This window comes from Oncorhynchus kisutch, linkage group LG27, assembly GCF_002021735.2.
Source record: "Oncorhynchus kisutch isolate 150728-3 linkage group LG27, Okis_V2, whole genome shotgun sequence".
Lineage (NCBI taxonomy): Eukaryota > Metazoa > Chordata > Actinopteri > Salmoniformes > Salmonidae > Oncorhynchus > Oncorhynchus kisutch.
This window is the reverse complement of record NC_034200.2, coordinates 22487826-22506559: the sequence shown is the minus strand read 5'-3', so window position 1 is coordinate 22506559 and position 18734 is coordinate 22487826. Positions and strand designations below refer to the sequence as shown.

General features: G+C 41.6%; 1 protein-coding gene across 3 annotated transcripts in view; it reads right to left on the bottom strand.

Moving 5' to 3' along the window:
• Positions 1–9904, bottom strand: part of LOC109871724 (sodium- and chloride-dependent glycine transporter 1) — an 84034-nt gene extending 74130 nt beyond the window's left edge. For all 3 annotated transcript variants that reach the window (XM_020462690.2, XM_020462691.2, XM_020462693.2), the window contains exon 1: positions 9795–9904. The gene's annotated coding sequence lies outside the window, so the exon portion shown is untranslated. The remainder of the gene's footprint in view (positions 1–9794) is intronic.
• Positions 9905–18734: the final 8830 nt, after the last annotated feature.

Sequence of the window (18734 nt, the reverse complement as noted above, 5' to 3'; positions counted from 1 at the left end):
CATATCTATCTTCACTTGTAGCCTGTGAGAATGACCCAATCACGTGATGCAGACCCATGTGAGAGGTGCTTCGTAGCGCGCAGCACTCAGGGAGAAGGGTACAACACAGCACACCGGGCCAAGGGCACAATGGCCACAAAAGGCATGGATCTTTTTAGGGTGCATTACGGCCACACAAAGGGGATGCAGCCGTGAAATTCGAGGCAGTATCAAGTGCTTGTCAAATTGTGAATGAGAGACTGATAAAGTGTGTACAGCGAGCATCACTAGAGTTGCATCATGCAGCTTTACAATGTATTACAAATCTAAGCATATAACTCTAAATTAAGCATATAGGAGGACCTATTTCTTTGTTAACTGCTCAACACAGAATAGCCTCATGTGCACACTCCCTCAAATCATTTGGAGAAAATATCCTTTCAATTTTATTCAGCTTTTTTCAATTGTATTTTTCATAATATAAAATAATATAAAATAATACCACGGAATTCTAAGCAAATCTTGTCTGCTAAATGAACTAGTGTAGCCCACAGCCATTTGGCATAGCCAGATCAGGACAACTATGCAACTCTGTTCTTCTGATATAGACTACATTTTCTTCATATCATGCTTCTTTAGACCTGTCTAAAATAAATGACGGAGTCATTGTGAAGGTGTAGGCTATATTACATGGCTGTATTAGACTTTTTAAAATGTAGATGTTACAAAGGTCTGCATCAGTGGCTTGTAGGCTGTGTGTGGAAGCCAGGAAATGCTAAATGTGTTTATGTTAATTAACGTCAATTACCATAAGACCGACAGTTATTTCTTTGACAATCACTGGCCTGACACATTTTCGTGACCGCCACAGCCCTACGTGGCAACACTAATCCCTGCTACTCAAAATACTGCATGGCTGGCATTCTGAAATGTCCTCTTGTAGACGCCTGGTTAGTTGTGAGATATGCACCGCTAACACCCTCCCGAAAACAACAATGAGAGCAAAAGTACACAGTGGACACGGCAATCTACTTTCAGATTCATTATAGAGCTTTGGGAAATTTCCATTAGGGCCTACGTGCTGTTTTGTTTGTCTGTCTCTCACCCATACCTCCTCTTGAGTGTCTTACCACAATGCACAAGTGAGAGTCACAGAGACACTTTCCTCATTCACTCACTGTGATAACTGGAATGTAGTCTACCCAGTAGGTCTAGGCTACACACTGCTACACACTGTCTGTGACGGTAACTGAATAACTTTGTAACTGATGGCTACGGATGAAGACCACCATGAGAAACATAAATAAGTTCAAACTTATTTAAATAAAATTGTATTGGTCACGTACACATGGGTGGCAGATGTTATTGCGAGTGTAGCGAAATGCTTGTAAATAGGCCTATATTCATTTTTCATTCATTTTTATTAACTTTATCTTCATGTAGATAAACTTGACCTGATTGCGGTACTGTTTACTAGTGACCATAAGCAATTGTTTTGCAAACGTAGTCTGTCTACATCTCTTCCTCATTCCAACTGTTGTTTGATGCTCAAGCAGCTAATCCGCTAGATGTGTCGGGATGTAGAAGCGCTAGCCTATAGGCTATGGCACTTCAGTAAAAAAAAAATTGATGTGTGGACTTTATTTTATACAATGCATGTTTTCATTGCTTGCTTGTCTCTTTTAAAGCTGCAATACGTAACTTTTGAGGGCGACCCGACCAAATCCACATATAATATATTAATATTAATATATAATATTTTTGTTCTATGTGCACTATTTCTATGCTTCCCGTTCTTAAGTTTAGTTTTTGGGTGGTTTACTTTCGGTTTGGTACACCAGCTTCAAACTGCTGAAAATACAATATTTTTGGTTATGGAAAATATTTTTCACAGTGGTTAAGATGGTACAATGATTCTTTACACTATACTTGCTAGTTTTGTCAGAAACTGAAATTAGGCGAACTATTAGAAATCAGGAAATGGTGGAGCAATTTCAAAAAGTGCACCTTTAAAAAAGGTTGGATGTGTCTGACTATTCATGAATTATTAAACAGCAGCCGACAAAGTTGTTCTGACTCAGAGGTCTATAATGCACTAATGTTGTGCCAAATGGACAATGCTACCAATCCTATCCAACTTGGCATGATATCATTTGATACGGAATCTTTTCTTAAATCAACGCTGATAAAATGGCTATGGACATGTTCCATGTATATGTTTCTATTTGAATGATTGTTTAATTTCATCTTCCTACTATCGCATAGCTGTCTCTCCCCTTCATACATTCCTTGTCAATTCTTTATCTTATACCTTACTTTCGGAAAGGTTTTTTAATATACGTTTTAATAAGTTTTAACCTCTAATGACTCCCCATCCCGCATGAGGGAGCGTAATCATCAACTGACACTAATTAGCATAACGCAACGGACATAAATATTCCTAGAAAATATTCCTATTCATGAAAATGACAAGTGAAATATATTGAGACACAGCTTAGCCTTTTGTTAATCACCCTGTCGTCTCAGATTTTCAAAATATGCTTTACAGCCAAAGCTAGACAAGCATTTGTGTAAGTTTATCGATAGCCTAGCATAGCATTTTGTCCAGCTAGCAGGTAACTTGGTCACGGAAATCAGAAAAGCAATCAAAGCAATCGCCCAGAAATTGCAGTCACGAAAACGCCGGAAAATATTCCAAATTAGCTCCATAATATCGACAGAAACATGGCAAACGTTGTTTATAATCAATCCTCAAGGTGTTTTTCAAAGATCTATTCGATAATATATCCACCGGGACAATTGGTTTTTCAGCATGACCGATTGGAATAATGGCTACCTCTGTATTTTAGGCGAGAATCACTCTGGGAGCCATCAGGTGACCAGTTACGCAATGTAGCCGCTTACGGGTATTCTTCAACATAAATGCGTAACACTACGTCACAATGCTGTAGACACCTTGGGGAATACGGAGAAAAAGTTATCTGGTTGATAGCCCATTCACTGCTCAATAGGGACGCATTGGAACGCAGCGCTTTCAAAACATGAGGCACTTCAGGATTGGATTTTTCCCAGGCTTTCGGCTGCAATATTAGTTCTGTTATAATCTCAGACAATATTTTTACAGTTTTGAAAACTTTGGAGTGTTTTCTATCCTAAACTGTCAATTATATGCATATTCTAGCATCTTGTCCTGACAAAATATCCCGTTTACTACGGGAACGTTATTTTTCCAAAAATGAAAATACTGCCCCCTATTCACAAAAGGTTTTAAGGAAAGGAGAAATATTTGCTTGAGTCTGACATACTGGTGGCTTTGATTGACGGGTCCTTTTACGTGGGTGTGCGTGTCAGTTCACTGATTCTCTCTATAGGCCTATATGTCCATTCAGAAAGTTCTCTAAAGTAGCCTGTCTGAACTCTCCCTTTAATAAGAATCAAACGCTCCTGTCATGATTTCATCTTGTAAAAGGCTTATTTTTAGGAAAGGCCCTCTCTCACCAAGTCCGTTATTTTCGTCAGACACATTCGGAAGAAGAAGAAAAAATACGATAAATGAATATCGTCCTCCAAAAATCAATTATTTATTCGTAACAGCTTCGATTTTTACGTCTTCGCATGCGAAAATAAGATATTGACCAATAGAAATTGTTATCTGGGACACCGCCACTAACAGGCCATGCACTGCTACTGACAGGTTTGTGGATTCATGATGTGAATCAATAAATTAATTTCTCTCTGCCTGTTTTTTACGCTTGCAATGCATCAGTGCAGCAAGGTATCAATTTAGCCAATGTTTTCACATCACACCAGAGCTAGGCTACACATCGCTCTCACCATTCAAACTTCCCTGCCAGTGCATTGCCAATGCTGTAGCCTATTTTATAGCCTTTCAGCAAGCAAGAGGATCGATCGATGCTTCTCTCCTAAAATAGACCTTTTTAAAAATAGCTCAAAATATGTTTCAAACAAGAGCTAGAAAGAGGAGGAAGAGATAGGTCAGTGGAGTGGTGTGAATTGTGCAAGAAGGAAACAGTGAAGACAGAGAGATATTTAAGATAGAAGTTAATTAATATATGAATGCATCATTCATATAGTCTATATATTATGCTACATATTATAGACCTGCTAAAGTGAATCTAGGTGACTACCCATTCTATAGGCAACCGTAAAATTAAAAAATATCTGCCGGCGTTTACCCTTATCAGGAAGTGGTTGCACAGATTTAGATGAAGCACTCAAATGAAAATGTAGTGTCAAAATTACCACCCATTGCTTCACTAAAATCAACGGCTGACCATTAGGCTATGGACAGGTTGATCAATAGGCTATGGACAGGTTGATCAATAGGCTATGGACAGGTTGATCATTAGGCTATGGACAGGTTGATCAATAGGCTATGGACAGGTCGATCAATAGGCTATGGACAGGTTGATCATTAGGCTATGGACAGGTTGATCATTAGGCTATGGACAGGTTGATCAATAGGCTATGGACAGGTTAATCAATCGGCTATGGACAGGTTGATCATTAGGCTATGGACAGGTTGTCGTGCATGTGTTTCAATTTTCTAATGGTTGTCAATTTCATCTTCATGCCTATCACAGCTGTCTCTATATATCCCCCTTAAAACTTGCCCTGTCGATTTATATGATAGGCTACATTGATTTTGCATCATCCTATTATGTAGACAATTTTTTTTATATCCGACAGAAAGGAGTTGATGCTAAGGCAAGGTTTTTAATACATTTTTGGGAAAGGACAAATGTGATTTGCTTATGTTTGAGTGAGAGGCGCTGCAGGTGGCTTTGATGGTGTTTTAGGTGGGTGCGTATAATTTCACTATGTCCATTCAAAACGTTTCCTAAAATGCCAGTTTTACATTTCTTCTTATTCAGTGGGGTGCAAGTGAATTAAATGTAGCCAAGCTCCTTTCATGATTCATCCAATAGGATGCATAGCCTCTAACCTAATATTTTGTACAGAGAATGACCACAGCGTTGGTGCCGTTATGCGAATTGAGAGAAAAACTTAGCGGACTATCCAGTAGTCCATGTCCTTAGTCTGCTTGTCTTCAGCAAACTGTTTGAGGCTTTCTTGTGCATCATCTTTAGAAGAGGCTTCATTCTGGGACAACAGCCATGCAGACCAATTTGACGCAGTGTATGGCGTATGGTCTGAGCACTGACAGGCTGACCCCCCACCCCTTCAACCTCTGCAGCAATGCTGGCAGCACTCATACATCTATTTCCCAAAGACAACCTCTGGATATGACGCTGAGCACGTGCACTCAACTTCTTTGGTCGACCATGGCGAGGCCTGTTTTGAGTGGAACCTGTCCAGTTAAACCGTTGTATGGTCTTGGCTAGAGGTCGACCGATTAATCGGAATGGCCGATTAATTGGGGCCGATTTCAAGTTTTCATAACAATCGGAAATCTGTATTTTTTTTAAACTAGGCAAGTCAGTGAAGAACACATTCTTATTTTCAATGACGTCCTAGGAACGGTGGGTTAACTGCCTCGTTCAGGGTCAGAACGACAGATTTTCACCTTGTCAGCTGGGGGGACCCAATCTTGCAACCTTACAATTAACTAGTCCAACGGAGTAACAACCTGCCTCTCTCTCGTTGCACTCCACAAGGAGACTGCCTGTTACGCGAATGCAGTAAGCCAAGGTAAGTTGCTAGCTAGCATTAAACTTATCTTATAAAAAACAATGAATCATAATCAACTACACATGGTTGATGATATTACTAGATATTATCTAGCTTGTCCTGCGTTGCATATAATCTGACTGAGCATAAAAGCATACAAGTATCTAAGTAGTTGACTGAGCGGTGGTAGGCAGAAACAGGCGCGTAAACATTCATTCAAACAGCACTTTCGTGCGTTTTGCCAGCAGCTCTTCGTTGTGCGTCAAGCATTGCGCTGTTTATGACTTCAAGCCTATCAACTCCCAAGATGAGGCTGGTGTAACCGAAGTGAAATAGCTAGCCAGTTAGCACGCGCTAATAGCGTTTCAAACGTCACTCGCTCTGAGCCTTCTAGTAGTTGTTTCCCTTGCTCTGCATGAGTAACACTGCTTTGATGGTGGTTGTTGTGTTTCTGGTTCGAACCCAGGGAGGAGCGAGGAGAGGGACGGAAGCTATACTGTTACACTGGCAATACTAAAGTGCCTATAAGAACATCCAATAGTCAAAGGTTAATGAAATACAAATGGTATAAACTTCCTGACTGATGTCTTGAGATGTTGCTTCAATATATCCACGTAATTTTCCATTCTTATGATGTCATCGATTTTGTGAAGTGCACCAGTCCCTCCTGCAGCAAAGCACCCCCACAACATGATGCTGCCACCCCCGTGCTTCACGGTTGGGATGGTGTTCTTTGGCTTGCAAGCCCCCCCTTTTTCCTCCAAACATAACGATGGTCATTATGGGCAAACAGTTCTATTTTTGTTTCATCAGACCAGAGGACATTTCTCCAAACCGTAGTCTGACTTTTTTTATTATGGTTTTGGAGCAGTGCCTTCTTCCTTGCTGAGCGGCCTTTCAGGTTATGTTGATATATGACTCATTTTACTGTGAATATAGATACTTTTGTACCTGTTTCCTCCAGCATCTTCACAAGGTCCTTTGCTGTTGTTCTGGGATTGATTTGCACTTTTATTCTCTAGGAGACAGAGCGCGTCTCCTTCCTGAGCAGTATGACGGCTGCGTGGTCCCATGGTGTTTATACTTGGGTACTATTGTTTTTGTAGATGAACGTGGTACCTTCAAGTATTTGGAAATTGCTCCCAAGGATGAACCAGACTTGTGGAGGTCTACAAAAACAATTCTGAGGTCTTGGCTGATTTCTTTTGAGTTTCCCATGATGTCAAGCAAAGAGGCACTGAGTGTGAAGGTAAGCCTTGAAAAACATTCCAGGTACACCTCCAATTGACTCAAATAATGTCAATTAACCTATCAGAAGCTTCTAAAGCCATGACATCATTTTCTGGAATTTTCCAAGCTGTTTAAAGGCACTGTCAACTTAATGTATGTAAACTTCTGACCTACTGGAATTGTGATACAGTGAATTATAAGTGAAATAATCTGTCTGTAAACAATTGTTGGAAAAATTACATGTGTCATGCAAAAAGTAGATGTCCTAACCGACTAGTTTGTTAATAAGAAATTTGTGGAGTGGTTGAAAAACGAGTTTTAATGTCCCCAACCTAAGTGTATGTAAACTTCTGACTTCAACTGTATGTATTACAAGCTTACTAGACCTACCACACATGCCTTTGATTTAGGCCTATACAGTGTAAAAAACCAGTAAGAACACTTTCCTAATATTGAGTTGCACCCCTCCTTTTGCCCTCAGAATATCCTCAGTTTTTTGGGGCATGGACTCTACAAGGTTTTGAAAGCTGGCCCATATTGACTCCAATGCTTCCCACAGTTGTCAAGTTGGCTTGATGTCCTTTGGGTGGTGGACCATTCTTGTAACAGAAACTGTTGAGTGTGAAAAACCCAGCAGTGTTGTAGTTCTTGACACAAACTGGTGCGCCTGGCACCTACTACCATAACCTGTTCAAAGGCTCTTAAATCTTTTGTCTTGCCCATTAACCCTCAATGGCACACATACATGTCTCAATTGTCATCCATGTCTCAAGGCTGAAAAATCCTTCTTCATGCAGATTCTGTGGCAAAATGTTTAGTCTGTTGCAAAACATTTTGTTACAAACTGTTTACTCCAAACGGAAAACGCAAGCAAGAGTTTCTATTAGACAAATTCAGGTAGGTCCCGTTTCGTTCCATTTGCGTCAGTTTGGTTCTTGAACGGTTTCCATAATGAATACACCCCAGGGGTGTAGGCTAATCATTAGTCCAAACAGTTAAAACTAAAATGTTGATTGGACCAAAACATTAGGAACACCTGACAATTGAGACTTGGATTGTGTATGTGTGCCATTCAGAGGGTGAATGGGCAAGACAAAATATTTAAGTGCCTTTGAGCCAAGTATGCTAGTAGGTTCCAGGCTTACTGGTTTGAGTGAGTCAAGAACTGTAACACTGCTTTGGTTTCTGCACTCAACAGTGTGTATCAAGAATGGTCCACCACCCAAAGGACATTGAGCCAACTTGACACAACTGTGTGAAGCATTGGAGTCAACATGTGCCAGCATCCCTGTGGAACTCTTTCCATACCCCAGCGAATGGAGGCTGTTCTGAGGGCAAAAGGGGGTGCAACTCAATATTAGGAAGGTGTTCTTAATGTTTTGTACACTCAGTGTAAGTGATGAATGTAAAATGAAGAAACCTAGATGACTTCAAAAGCCATAGTAGTAGTTTACGTACCTGTACCTGACAAAGTACCCTATTTTTAAAATATGAAAAAATAAAAAAACTCATACTATACATAAAACTGACATGAATGCATAATATTATTTTAAGCTGGTTTTGGTCCAACCTGTTGAAATACTGAGACAAGTAATATTACACCATTACAACCATCACATTTGCAATGGCAACATTGACCTCTGGGGGTAGCACCACTTCACAGCAGCAGCACGGAAGAAATAGGCCTTTTGAAAAAAATCACACTGCCACTAATAACAATAAGTCACTCAGGAACTAATAAACCAAATAATTGTTTAGCCATTTGAAAATTCTCACAAGACTTTTAAAGACATAGCCTAAATCCCAGCTTTTACACAAGCATCAGAGTGAGTATGGTTATAGACAACAACTGACAATAACCAAAGGTTACTGTTACTAACAAACACATTAAATAGGGGAAATCCACAAATGTTCATGGGGATTACAGGTGTTAAGTTAAAGCTACAGTCCAATATTAGGTGAAATTAGTTAAATATAACTTACAAATGTCTCATGCTTAGTATAACTGTATCATATTGTCATAATGGAAGATCTCAGGCTGTAATAGTGTTTATGCTTTCCTATAATTTGAGTGTGAACAAACAGCCCCCGAAATATGTCTAATAACACCAGCTTGTTCTATGAATTATAGGATGATGAGCTACGCTATTTCCCCAGGTTGACCAAGCCCAATCCCTCAGTTTACCAAACAGTGTCAGGATGTTGAAACGGCAGAAAGTGCCTTTAATATTGGTTGACCTCTTTAAGATAAATTAACTTGTTGAGAAATGTCCAACGTTGCTTTATGAAACAACAGAGACTTCTTCTATATTGATGAAGCCTTGACATCATTGAATGGATATGTTGATGATTCTCACAGCATCTAATGTCTGGTAAAATACGCTGTGAGAATCGTCAACATATCCATTCCATGATGTCATAACAACAACTAGGGAAGTAGCCTACCGTTAACGTTATCTGACACTGCCACGTGTTGAGTAGCAATGTTGAAATTGGTTTTAAATATCTGTAACCACGGCACAACTGTAGCATGAGTTTATTCAAAAAGAAGTAACGGTGATATTACAAATAGTAAGTACAGCCAGTTGCAGATAACCTGTTATAACTGGAGTGAATAAGCTAACACTGTGTGGGCTAGCGGTTGAAATTGCTATTTATCTCGTCCTTCTTACCAAAATGTGTATCATTCTCGGAGTAAACAACTAGCTAACTAGCAAGCCTCATTTGAATTAACTTTAGTAAAGTCAAGGCAAAAAAATCATATATTTCAGCATCCACACATGGCTAGCCTAAATTACGTGCCCATGTCTTTACTGTGGGTTAACATTAAAGTTGATTGATGCTCCTATTCAAACTACTGAACGTACCAAGAAAGCTAGCTATAATAATGTATGATCATCTTATTGCAATGTTTTGTGTCATTGATGGCTTACCATAGCGTGGTGTCGTATAGATCTGGGGACAGGTTGTGTCAATTCGGAATTTTCAGTTGCATCACCTTGTCTGAAGTCTTCCTCTTCGCGGAGTTTCTGTCCCTCCTCCTTTTTTTCTCAATAATTTTCTACGCCCACAAGGGGTCTTGAATTATAAGCTGCTGCGCGTGCATTGATCCAGCCACCTACATATAATACTAATATGATACTTAAAATGATTCATTTAATATGATCTATATGTCCGCCACAACCTGTTTAATCAAAGTCCCATCCAAGACCCCATTTCTAGCAAGCTACCTTGTTCTTCACCGACCTGTTAGAATTGACATGTCTTGTCCTGTGGTGTAAATGAACACAACAAAGTAGCCTAGGCTAAACTTGTCCGGCTGAACTGAAAATGTGGAATAAATCAATGATTGATCACCAAACAAATGATGATGATGATAAGCGATAGCCTACTATCATGCATGATGATCACACTTTAAGTCATGCAGGTTTTCTGACATATTTTTGAAGCCTGCGTGCGTGCACATGCTGATAACGAAATAGGTCCTTTGTGTGATAAATCGGTCTGCAAGAAACAGGAAAGCTTAAGCAATAGCCTAATATGCATTGTAATTTAGCCATCCTATATCATGGAATGAGCAATGACAATCTCAGGATAATATCAAATCTAATAGCTGTCTACAAGTATGTATGTATCATTCACAGGATGTCTTTGCCAATGTCAGTGGAGAGAGACAGCTGTTGTGTTCAAATGATGATGATGGCATCCAAATGACATTGAAGAGAGACAGCTATTTCATTCAGAAAAAGAGGTTAAGAAAATGAGTAGGCTAAAGGATGAAATCTAATTCAGCGATAGATAATGCTGTCGTTAAAACACGCGGGAGGCTGAGTCGTGGGGGATTTCAGAGAAGGCAGTGCGATGCGTAGTGGCAAGTTTCGACAATACAGTCTGGGGAGAGAGAGAGCGGCTTCCCATTGTATTACATGGGCCCTGTTCCCTGTTGTAATACTTATAAAATGCAGCTTTGCTTCGTTCCAGGGCTTGCTCTAGCCGTTTTGACGGCCGTAAAGGGTATTTGGTTGGGGTGCCCTCCACCTCGCTGCAAAACATTTTTAGGTGAGAAACATTTCATTTCCTGCAATTCAACACATTTTGCCATGGGGAATAAAGAAAATGTTACCCTTTTAAAGCAAGATTTCTGCAATTCTACCTACTAATTCGCAAAGGGGCAGGGATTAACAAAAGCAATCTCTGTTTTACAGCAAATTTCCTGCAATTACCCATTTTGACATTGGGTGGAGAGCAGTGGGGGACCGCCTGGGCCCTCTACACCCTCAGAGAGGGCCTAAGGATAAATACACATGTTTAAACATCTTTATTTAAAACAAATTCTTATTTTCAATGATGTCCTAGGAACAGTGGGTTAACTGCCCTGTTCAGGGGCGGAATGACAGATTTTTGCCTTGTCAGTTTGGGGATTCGATCTTGCAACCTTTCGGTTACTAGTGCAACACTAACCGCTAGGCTACCTGCCACCCCATAAAACTGTATATATTTGTATATATTATAATTTGTCATTTTGTCTTAATTGTAAGGATCTTCCTATTGAATTTATTCCGTTTGTGTTGGAAAAAGAAGGGTTAATATCCAAGAGAAAAAAATATCCCGAATTTTTCTTTGGCCATCTCTTGGTAGAAATAATCAAGCTGGGCTCAATGCTCATTGGCTAGGCCCTCAGGCTTTGAATAGAAAACAACAGCCAATGACATTGACTTAAATTAAAGCAGAATTTTGGAATGACAGTAGAATCAACCAATCACAAATTGTCTTGTAATAGGTGGGACATTTGTATGATGCCTCAAGGCCCTCTACAGGGCCTAAGAATACGTCACTTATTCAGAGCCAATAGCAAGCCTTATCTTCTTTTCTCACGCTTGAGCCTAGTATGTAACGATGGAGATGGAAACTGCAGAGAGAGTAATTGAGGACGATGTCGTGGCTAAAGTGTTAGCATCGCCCTTTTCAAGACTAGCTTTTAATGAAATGTTCAATCTTGTACAGACCGGGAGACCCAACTCCTGCACTGCCTGATTTCGTGCAACCAGGAAAGAGTTTTGAAAGGCATTTTCAAGTTAATAATTATGAGTGCTATCCGTGGATAACCATCTGTGAGCTGACAAAAAAAGCTTTACTGTTGGAATTGCCTACTCTTCAGCACCGATAACAACTCAACATGGACAACTGGTTTCAAAGATTTAGCTTGATTGAGAAAGTCAGCACTTTGACACCACAACTCAACTTCACACCTGCGAGCTACAGTGTGTTTAAAAACATTTGGGGAAACAAGACTAGACCATCTTCTTAACGAGCAATGGCGCAATGAGACACTTGCTCACAATGATAAAATCAGGCACAACAGGGAGATTCTAAAGTGCCTTATTCATACGGTTGTGTTTTTAGGCTAGCAAGATTTAGCATTCAGAGGACATGATGAGGGTAAAGAATCAGCTAATGAGGGAAACCACTTGGAAATACTGGATTTCTTGGCTGAGTATGACAGCACGTTAAACTGCCATTTGGCTACAGCTACCGTGTTCACAGGTACTTCCAGCTAAATCGAAAATGACCTGAAACACGCGGTCGCGAATGCTATTTTTATTTATTTATTTCACCTTTATTTAACCAGGTAGGCAAGTTGAGAACAAGTTCTCATTTACAATTGCGACCTGGCCAAGATAAAGCAAAGCAGTTCGACACATACAACGACACAGAGTTACACATGGAGTAAAACAAACATACAGTCAATAATACAGTATAAACAAGTCTATATACGATGTGAGCAAATGAGGTGAGATAAGGGAGGTAAAGGCAAAAAAAAAGGCCATGGTGGCAAAGTAAATACAAAATAGCAAGTAAAACACTGGAATGGTAGATTTGCAGTGGAAGCATGTGCAAGGTAGAAATAAAAATAATGGGGTGCAAAGGAGCAAAATACTTAAATAAATTAAATACAGTAGGGGAAGAGGGTAGTTGTTTGGGCTAAATTATAGGTGGGCTATGTACAGGTGCAGTAATCTGTGAGCTGCTCTGACAGTTGGTGCTTAAAGCTAGTGAGGGAGATAAGTGTTTCCAGTTTCGAGATTTTTGTAGTTCGTTCCAGTCATTGGCAGCAGAGAACTGGAAGGAGAGTCGGCCGAAGAAAGATTTGGTTTTGGGGGTGACTAGAGAGATATACCTGCTGGATCGTGTGCTACAGGAGGGAGATGCTATGATGACCAGCGAGCTGAGATAAGGGGGGACTTTACCTAGCAGGGTCTTGTAGATGACATGGAGCCAGTGGGTTTGGCGACGAGTATGAAGCGAGGGCCAGCCAACGAGAGCATACAGGTCGCAATGGTGGGTAGCATATGGGGCTTTGGTGACAAAACAGATTGCACTGTGATAGACTGCATCCAATTTGTTGAGTAGGGTATTGAAGGCTATTTTGTAAATGACATCGCCGAAGTCGAGGATTGGTAGGATGGTCAGTTTTACAAGGGTATGTTTGGCAGCATGAGTGAAGGATGCTTTGTTGCGAAAAAGAAGCATATTCTAGATTTAACTTTGGATTGGAGATATTTCATATGGGTCTGGAAGGAGAGTTTACAGTCTAACCAGACACCTAAGTATTTGTAGTTGTCCACGTATTCTAAGTCAGAGCCGTCCAGAGTAGTGATGTTGGACAGGCGGGCAGGTGCGGGTAGCGATCGGTTGAAGAGCATGCATTTAGTTTTACTTGTATTTAAGAGCAATTGGAGGCCACGGAAGGAGAGTTGTATGGCATTGAAGCTTGCCTGGAGGGTTGTTAACACAGTGTCTTAAGAAGGGCCAGGAGTATACAGAATGGTGTCGTCTGCGTAGAGGTGGATCAGAGACTCACCAGCAGCAAGAGCGACATCATTGATGTATACAGAGAAGAGAGTCGGTCCAAGAATTGAACCCTCTGGCACCCCCATAGAGACTGCCAGAGGTCCGGACAGCAGACCCTCCGATTTGACACACTGAACTCTATCAGAGAAGTAGTTGGTGAACCAGGCGAGGCAATCATTTGAGAAACCAAGGCTGACGAGTCTGCCGATGAGGATGTGGTGATTGACAGAGTCGAAAGCCTTGGCCAGATCAATGAATACGGCTGCACAGTAATGTTTCTTATCGATGGCGGTTAAGATATCGTTTAGGACCTTGAGTGTGGCTGAGGTGCACCCATGACCAGCTCTGAAACCAGATTGCATAGCAGAGAAGGTATGGTGAGATTCGAAATGGTCGGTAATCTGTTTGTTGACTTGGCTTTCGAAGACCTTAGAAAGGCATGGTAGGATAGCTATAGGTCTGTAGCAGTTTGGGTTAAGAGTGTCCCCCCCTTTGAAGAGGGGGATGACCGCAGCTGCTTTCCAATCTTTGGGAATCTCAGACGACACGAAAGAGAGGTTGAACAGGCTAGTAATAGGGGTGGCAACAATTTCGGCAGATCATTTTAGAAAGAAAGGGTCCAGATTGTCTAGCCCAGCTGATTTGTAGGGGTCCAGATTTTGCAGCTCTTTCAGAACATCAGCTGAACGGATTTGGGAGAAGGAGAAATGAGGAAGGCTTGGGCGAGTTGCTGTGGGGGGTGCAGTGCTGTTGACCGGGGTAGGAGTAGCCAGGTGGAAAGCATGGCCAGCCGTAGAAAAATGCTTATTGAAATTCTCAATTATGGTGAATTTATCAGTGGTGACAGTGTTTCCTATCTTCAGTGCAGTGGGCAGCTGGGAGGAGGTGTTCTTATTCTCCATGGACTTTACAGTGTCCCCGAACTTTTTTGAGTTAGTGTTGCAGGAAGCAAATTTCTGCTTGAAAAAACTAGCCTTGGCTCTTCTAACTGCCTGTGTATAATGGTTTCTAGCTTCCCTGAACAGCTGCATATCACGGGGCTGTTCGATGCTAATGCAGAACGCCATAGGATGTTTTTGTGTTGGTTAAGGGCAGTCAGGTCTGGGGAGAACCAAGGGCTATATCTGTTCCTGGTTCTAAATTTCTTGAATGGGGCATGCTTATTTAAGATGGTTAGGAAGGCATTTAAAAAAAATATCCAGGCATCCTCTACTGACGGGATGAGATCAATATCCTTCCAGGATCGATTAGAAAGGCCTGCTCGCTGAAGTGTTTCAGGGAGCGTTTGACAGTGATGGGTGGAGGTCGTTTGACCGCTGACCCATTACGGATGCAGGCAATGAGGCAGTGATCGCTGAGATCTTGGTTAAAGACAGCAAAGGTGTATTTAGAGGGCAAGTTGGTTAGGATGATATCTATGAGGGTGCCCGTGTTTAAGGCTTTGGGGAGGTACCTGGTAGGTTCATTGATAATTTGTGTGAGATTGAGGGCATCAAGCTTAGATTGTAGGATGGCTGGGGTGTTAAGCATGTTCCAGTTTAGGTCTCCTAGCAGCACGAGCTCTGAAGATAGATGGGGGGCAATCAGTTCACATATGGTGTCCAGAGCACAGCTGGGGGCAGAGGGTGGTCTATAGCAGGCGGCAACGGTGAGAGATTTGTTTTTAGAGAGGTGGATTTTTAAAAGTTCAAATTGTTTGGGTACAGACCTGGATAGTAGGACAGAACTCTGCAGGCTATCTTTGCAGTAGATTGCAACACCGCCCCCTTTGGCAGTTCTATCAGAGTGTGCTAAAGCAGTGAATAGAACAAACTTAGGGAGGAGGCTTCTAATGTTAACATGCATGAAACCAAGGCTATTACGGTTACAGAAGTCATCAAAAGAGAGCGCCTGGGGAATAGGAGTGGAGCTAGGCACTGCAGGGCCTGGATTCACCTCTACATCGCCAGAGGAACAGAGGAGGAGTAGGATAAGGGTATGGCTAAAAGCAATAGGAATTGGTCGTCTAGAACGTCTGGAACAGAGAGTAAAAGGAGGTTTCTGGGGGCAATAAAATTGCTTCAAGGTATAATGTACAGACAAAGGTATGGTAGGATGTGAATACAGTGGAGGTAAACCTAGGTATTGAGTGATGAAGAGAGAGATATTGTCTCTAGAAACATAATTGAAACCAGGAGATGTCATTGCATGTGTGGGTGGTGGAACTAATTGATTGGATAAGGTATAGTGAGCAGGACTAGAGGCTCTACAGTGAAATAAGCCAATAAACACTAACCAGAACAGCAATGGACAAGGCATATTGACAATAAGGAGAGGCATGCTTAGTCGAGTGATCAAAAGGGTCCAGTGAGTAGAGAGGTTGGTTGGGGTCACGGTGATTTAGACAGCTAGCCGGGCCATCGGTAGCAAGCTAGCATAGGATGGAGGTCTGTTATTAGCCACCTCGTGCGTTTCCGTCGGTAGGATTAGTGGGGTTCCGTGTGGTAGAGGGGATGAATCCAAATCACACAAAAAAAAAAAAACTATAGATATAGTTATAGAGGCCCAAGAAAAATAAATAAATTGTCCGATAGGTCTATTCAGATAGCAGCCGATAAGACAGCTAACGGTTAGCGGACCGCAGATGGGCGTTCAGGTAACGTCGCGACGGAGGAGCCAGCCGGATAACTCCTTCGGGTAGATAACATTGGCAGTCCAGTTGTGAAGGCCCGGTGGGGCTCCGCGTTGGCAGTATGGTCCGGATAGGTGATTGTAGCCCAGGAGTGATTGATGGAACTCTTCAGCTGGCCAGCTCCGGAATAATTGATGTTTGCTCCGGAATCGACGAAAGCCGATAGTCACACGGATAGCAACTAGCTAGCTGCGAGATCCAGGTATGAATGTCCAGAGTTAGCGGTTGAAATCCAGGGACATGGAGAGAAAAATAGGTCCGGTATGTTCCGTTCCGAGCCGCGCCGTACAAAACTGGCGATAGATTTTCGAGCTAAAGGATAGCTAGCTGATGACCACAAACCGTGGTTAGCTGAATACTAACGATTAGCCAGTAAAGAAGCTAACTGGCTTCTGGATTAGCTTCTGGCTAGCTTCTGATTAGCTTCTATGGAGGATTACAGATTTGAGGTAAATAATACTTTTTTTATAAATACAAATTGGTGAGGCGGGTTGCAGGAGAGTGTTTTGACGATGGGTTTATGGAAAATAAAAAAAATATATATAAAAAGGTATGCGAAAAAAGTAGTAAATATATATATATACGGGACACGACAAGACGAGGACAAAAGACGTCTGAACTGCTATGCCATCTTGGAATAATGACAAATGACAAATGTCATGAAGGAAGAATTGAAGAAAACCCCCTTTGTAACCATCATGGCTGACAAGACGACAGACAGCAATGTAGCCCAAATTTCTTATGTGTTCCGTTACACTACCGATGGTGGTGTGAAGGAAAGGTTTTTCAAATTTGAGGATGTAACTGAGGATAAACAGGCAGAAGCGGTTGCTGCCCGAATTATGAGCTTTTTAGAGGAGTGTGAATGCTCGGCCAAAGTTGTGGCACAGTGTTACGATGGGGCCGCAGTCATGGCCTCTGGTATAAACGGAGTACAAACCAAGGTGAAAGAAACTATCTCGCAAACTCTGTTCATTCATTGCGATGCGCACGCTCTTAATCTGGTGATGTCACAAGGTGCTGGTAAACTAAAAGAATGCAAGATTATTTTTTCTCATCTTAGAGACCTAGCAGCATTTTTCTCAAGATCTGTCAAACGAACAAAACTACTGGATGATATATGCCAGTGAAGCCGACCCAGAGTGGCGCCAACACGATGGAACTTCTCCTCACGCTTAGTTTACACTGTGTAGGGAAAAAAGGCAGAACTCATTGAACTCTTTGAATACATCACGATGACTCTGATGAAGACACCGTTCACAGCGCAGATGGATACATGATGCAACTGACAAACTTCGAGTTCTGCTTCCGGCTATCCGAGTTCTACTCCATATTTGCGTACTCCGAAGTGCTATTTGGAATATTTGCAGAACAGGGAGTTTGACATGCAGTTCTGCTTGTCCAGGGTGGACGACTTCTGCAACACCACAGAGAGGGAAAAAGGAAAATGTGATTCCATCTACGAGGACACTGAGTGAGACCAGAGTTCCAAGGGGGCGCAGGACACATATGCAAGGAGACATTTGAAGACATAAGGAGACATTTGCGGGCAGTACATACAGCCACACAGTGCGATCATCGACAACATTGTCACTCAGCTAAGAAACAGGTTCAATGACCATGAAAGGCTCATGTTCCTTGCCCTCCTTGACCCACAAAAGCTCCCAATATATAGAGAAACGCCAAACCTTCCAAACGCTGCATTCTCAAGTCTCGAGGAAAGCTATGGCCCTAATTTTGATTTAAAACAGAACTCACCGTTATGAGTTCAATGTCTGACTTCGAGGGTAAGAGCCTGGCTGATCTGCTCCACTTTCTCCAGCAGAAGAGACTAATTGATTGTATGCATCAATTGTATCTGCTTTCCTGTCTAGTTTTGACAATTCCAGTGTCCACTGCATCAGTAGAAAGAACATTTTCTGCACTAAATAGATCAAGACATATTCCAGGAACACATAATGTTGCAATTGGAAGTATTGGGTACATGACATTTGGTGCATTTTTGTATTGTTGCCTGCTGGAGGCAGAACATCAAATACAGCGCAATTTGTTTCTCTCTGATGAGCGTAATCTGGGTTCCACATCTTTTTATTACTAAGTGAAACACACAGCATATCAAAACAATAAACTCAAATGAACCGTGAAACTGACATAGTGCTCACAGGCAACTATCCAAAGTCAAGATCCCACAAAGCACAATGGGGTAATGGCTACCTAAATATGATCCCCAATCAGAGACAACGATAAACAGCTGCCTCTGATTGGGAACCATACCAGGCCAACATAGATATACAATTCCCCTAGATAACCAACCATTAATCACACCCCAACCTAACCAACATAGAGAATA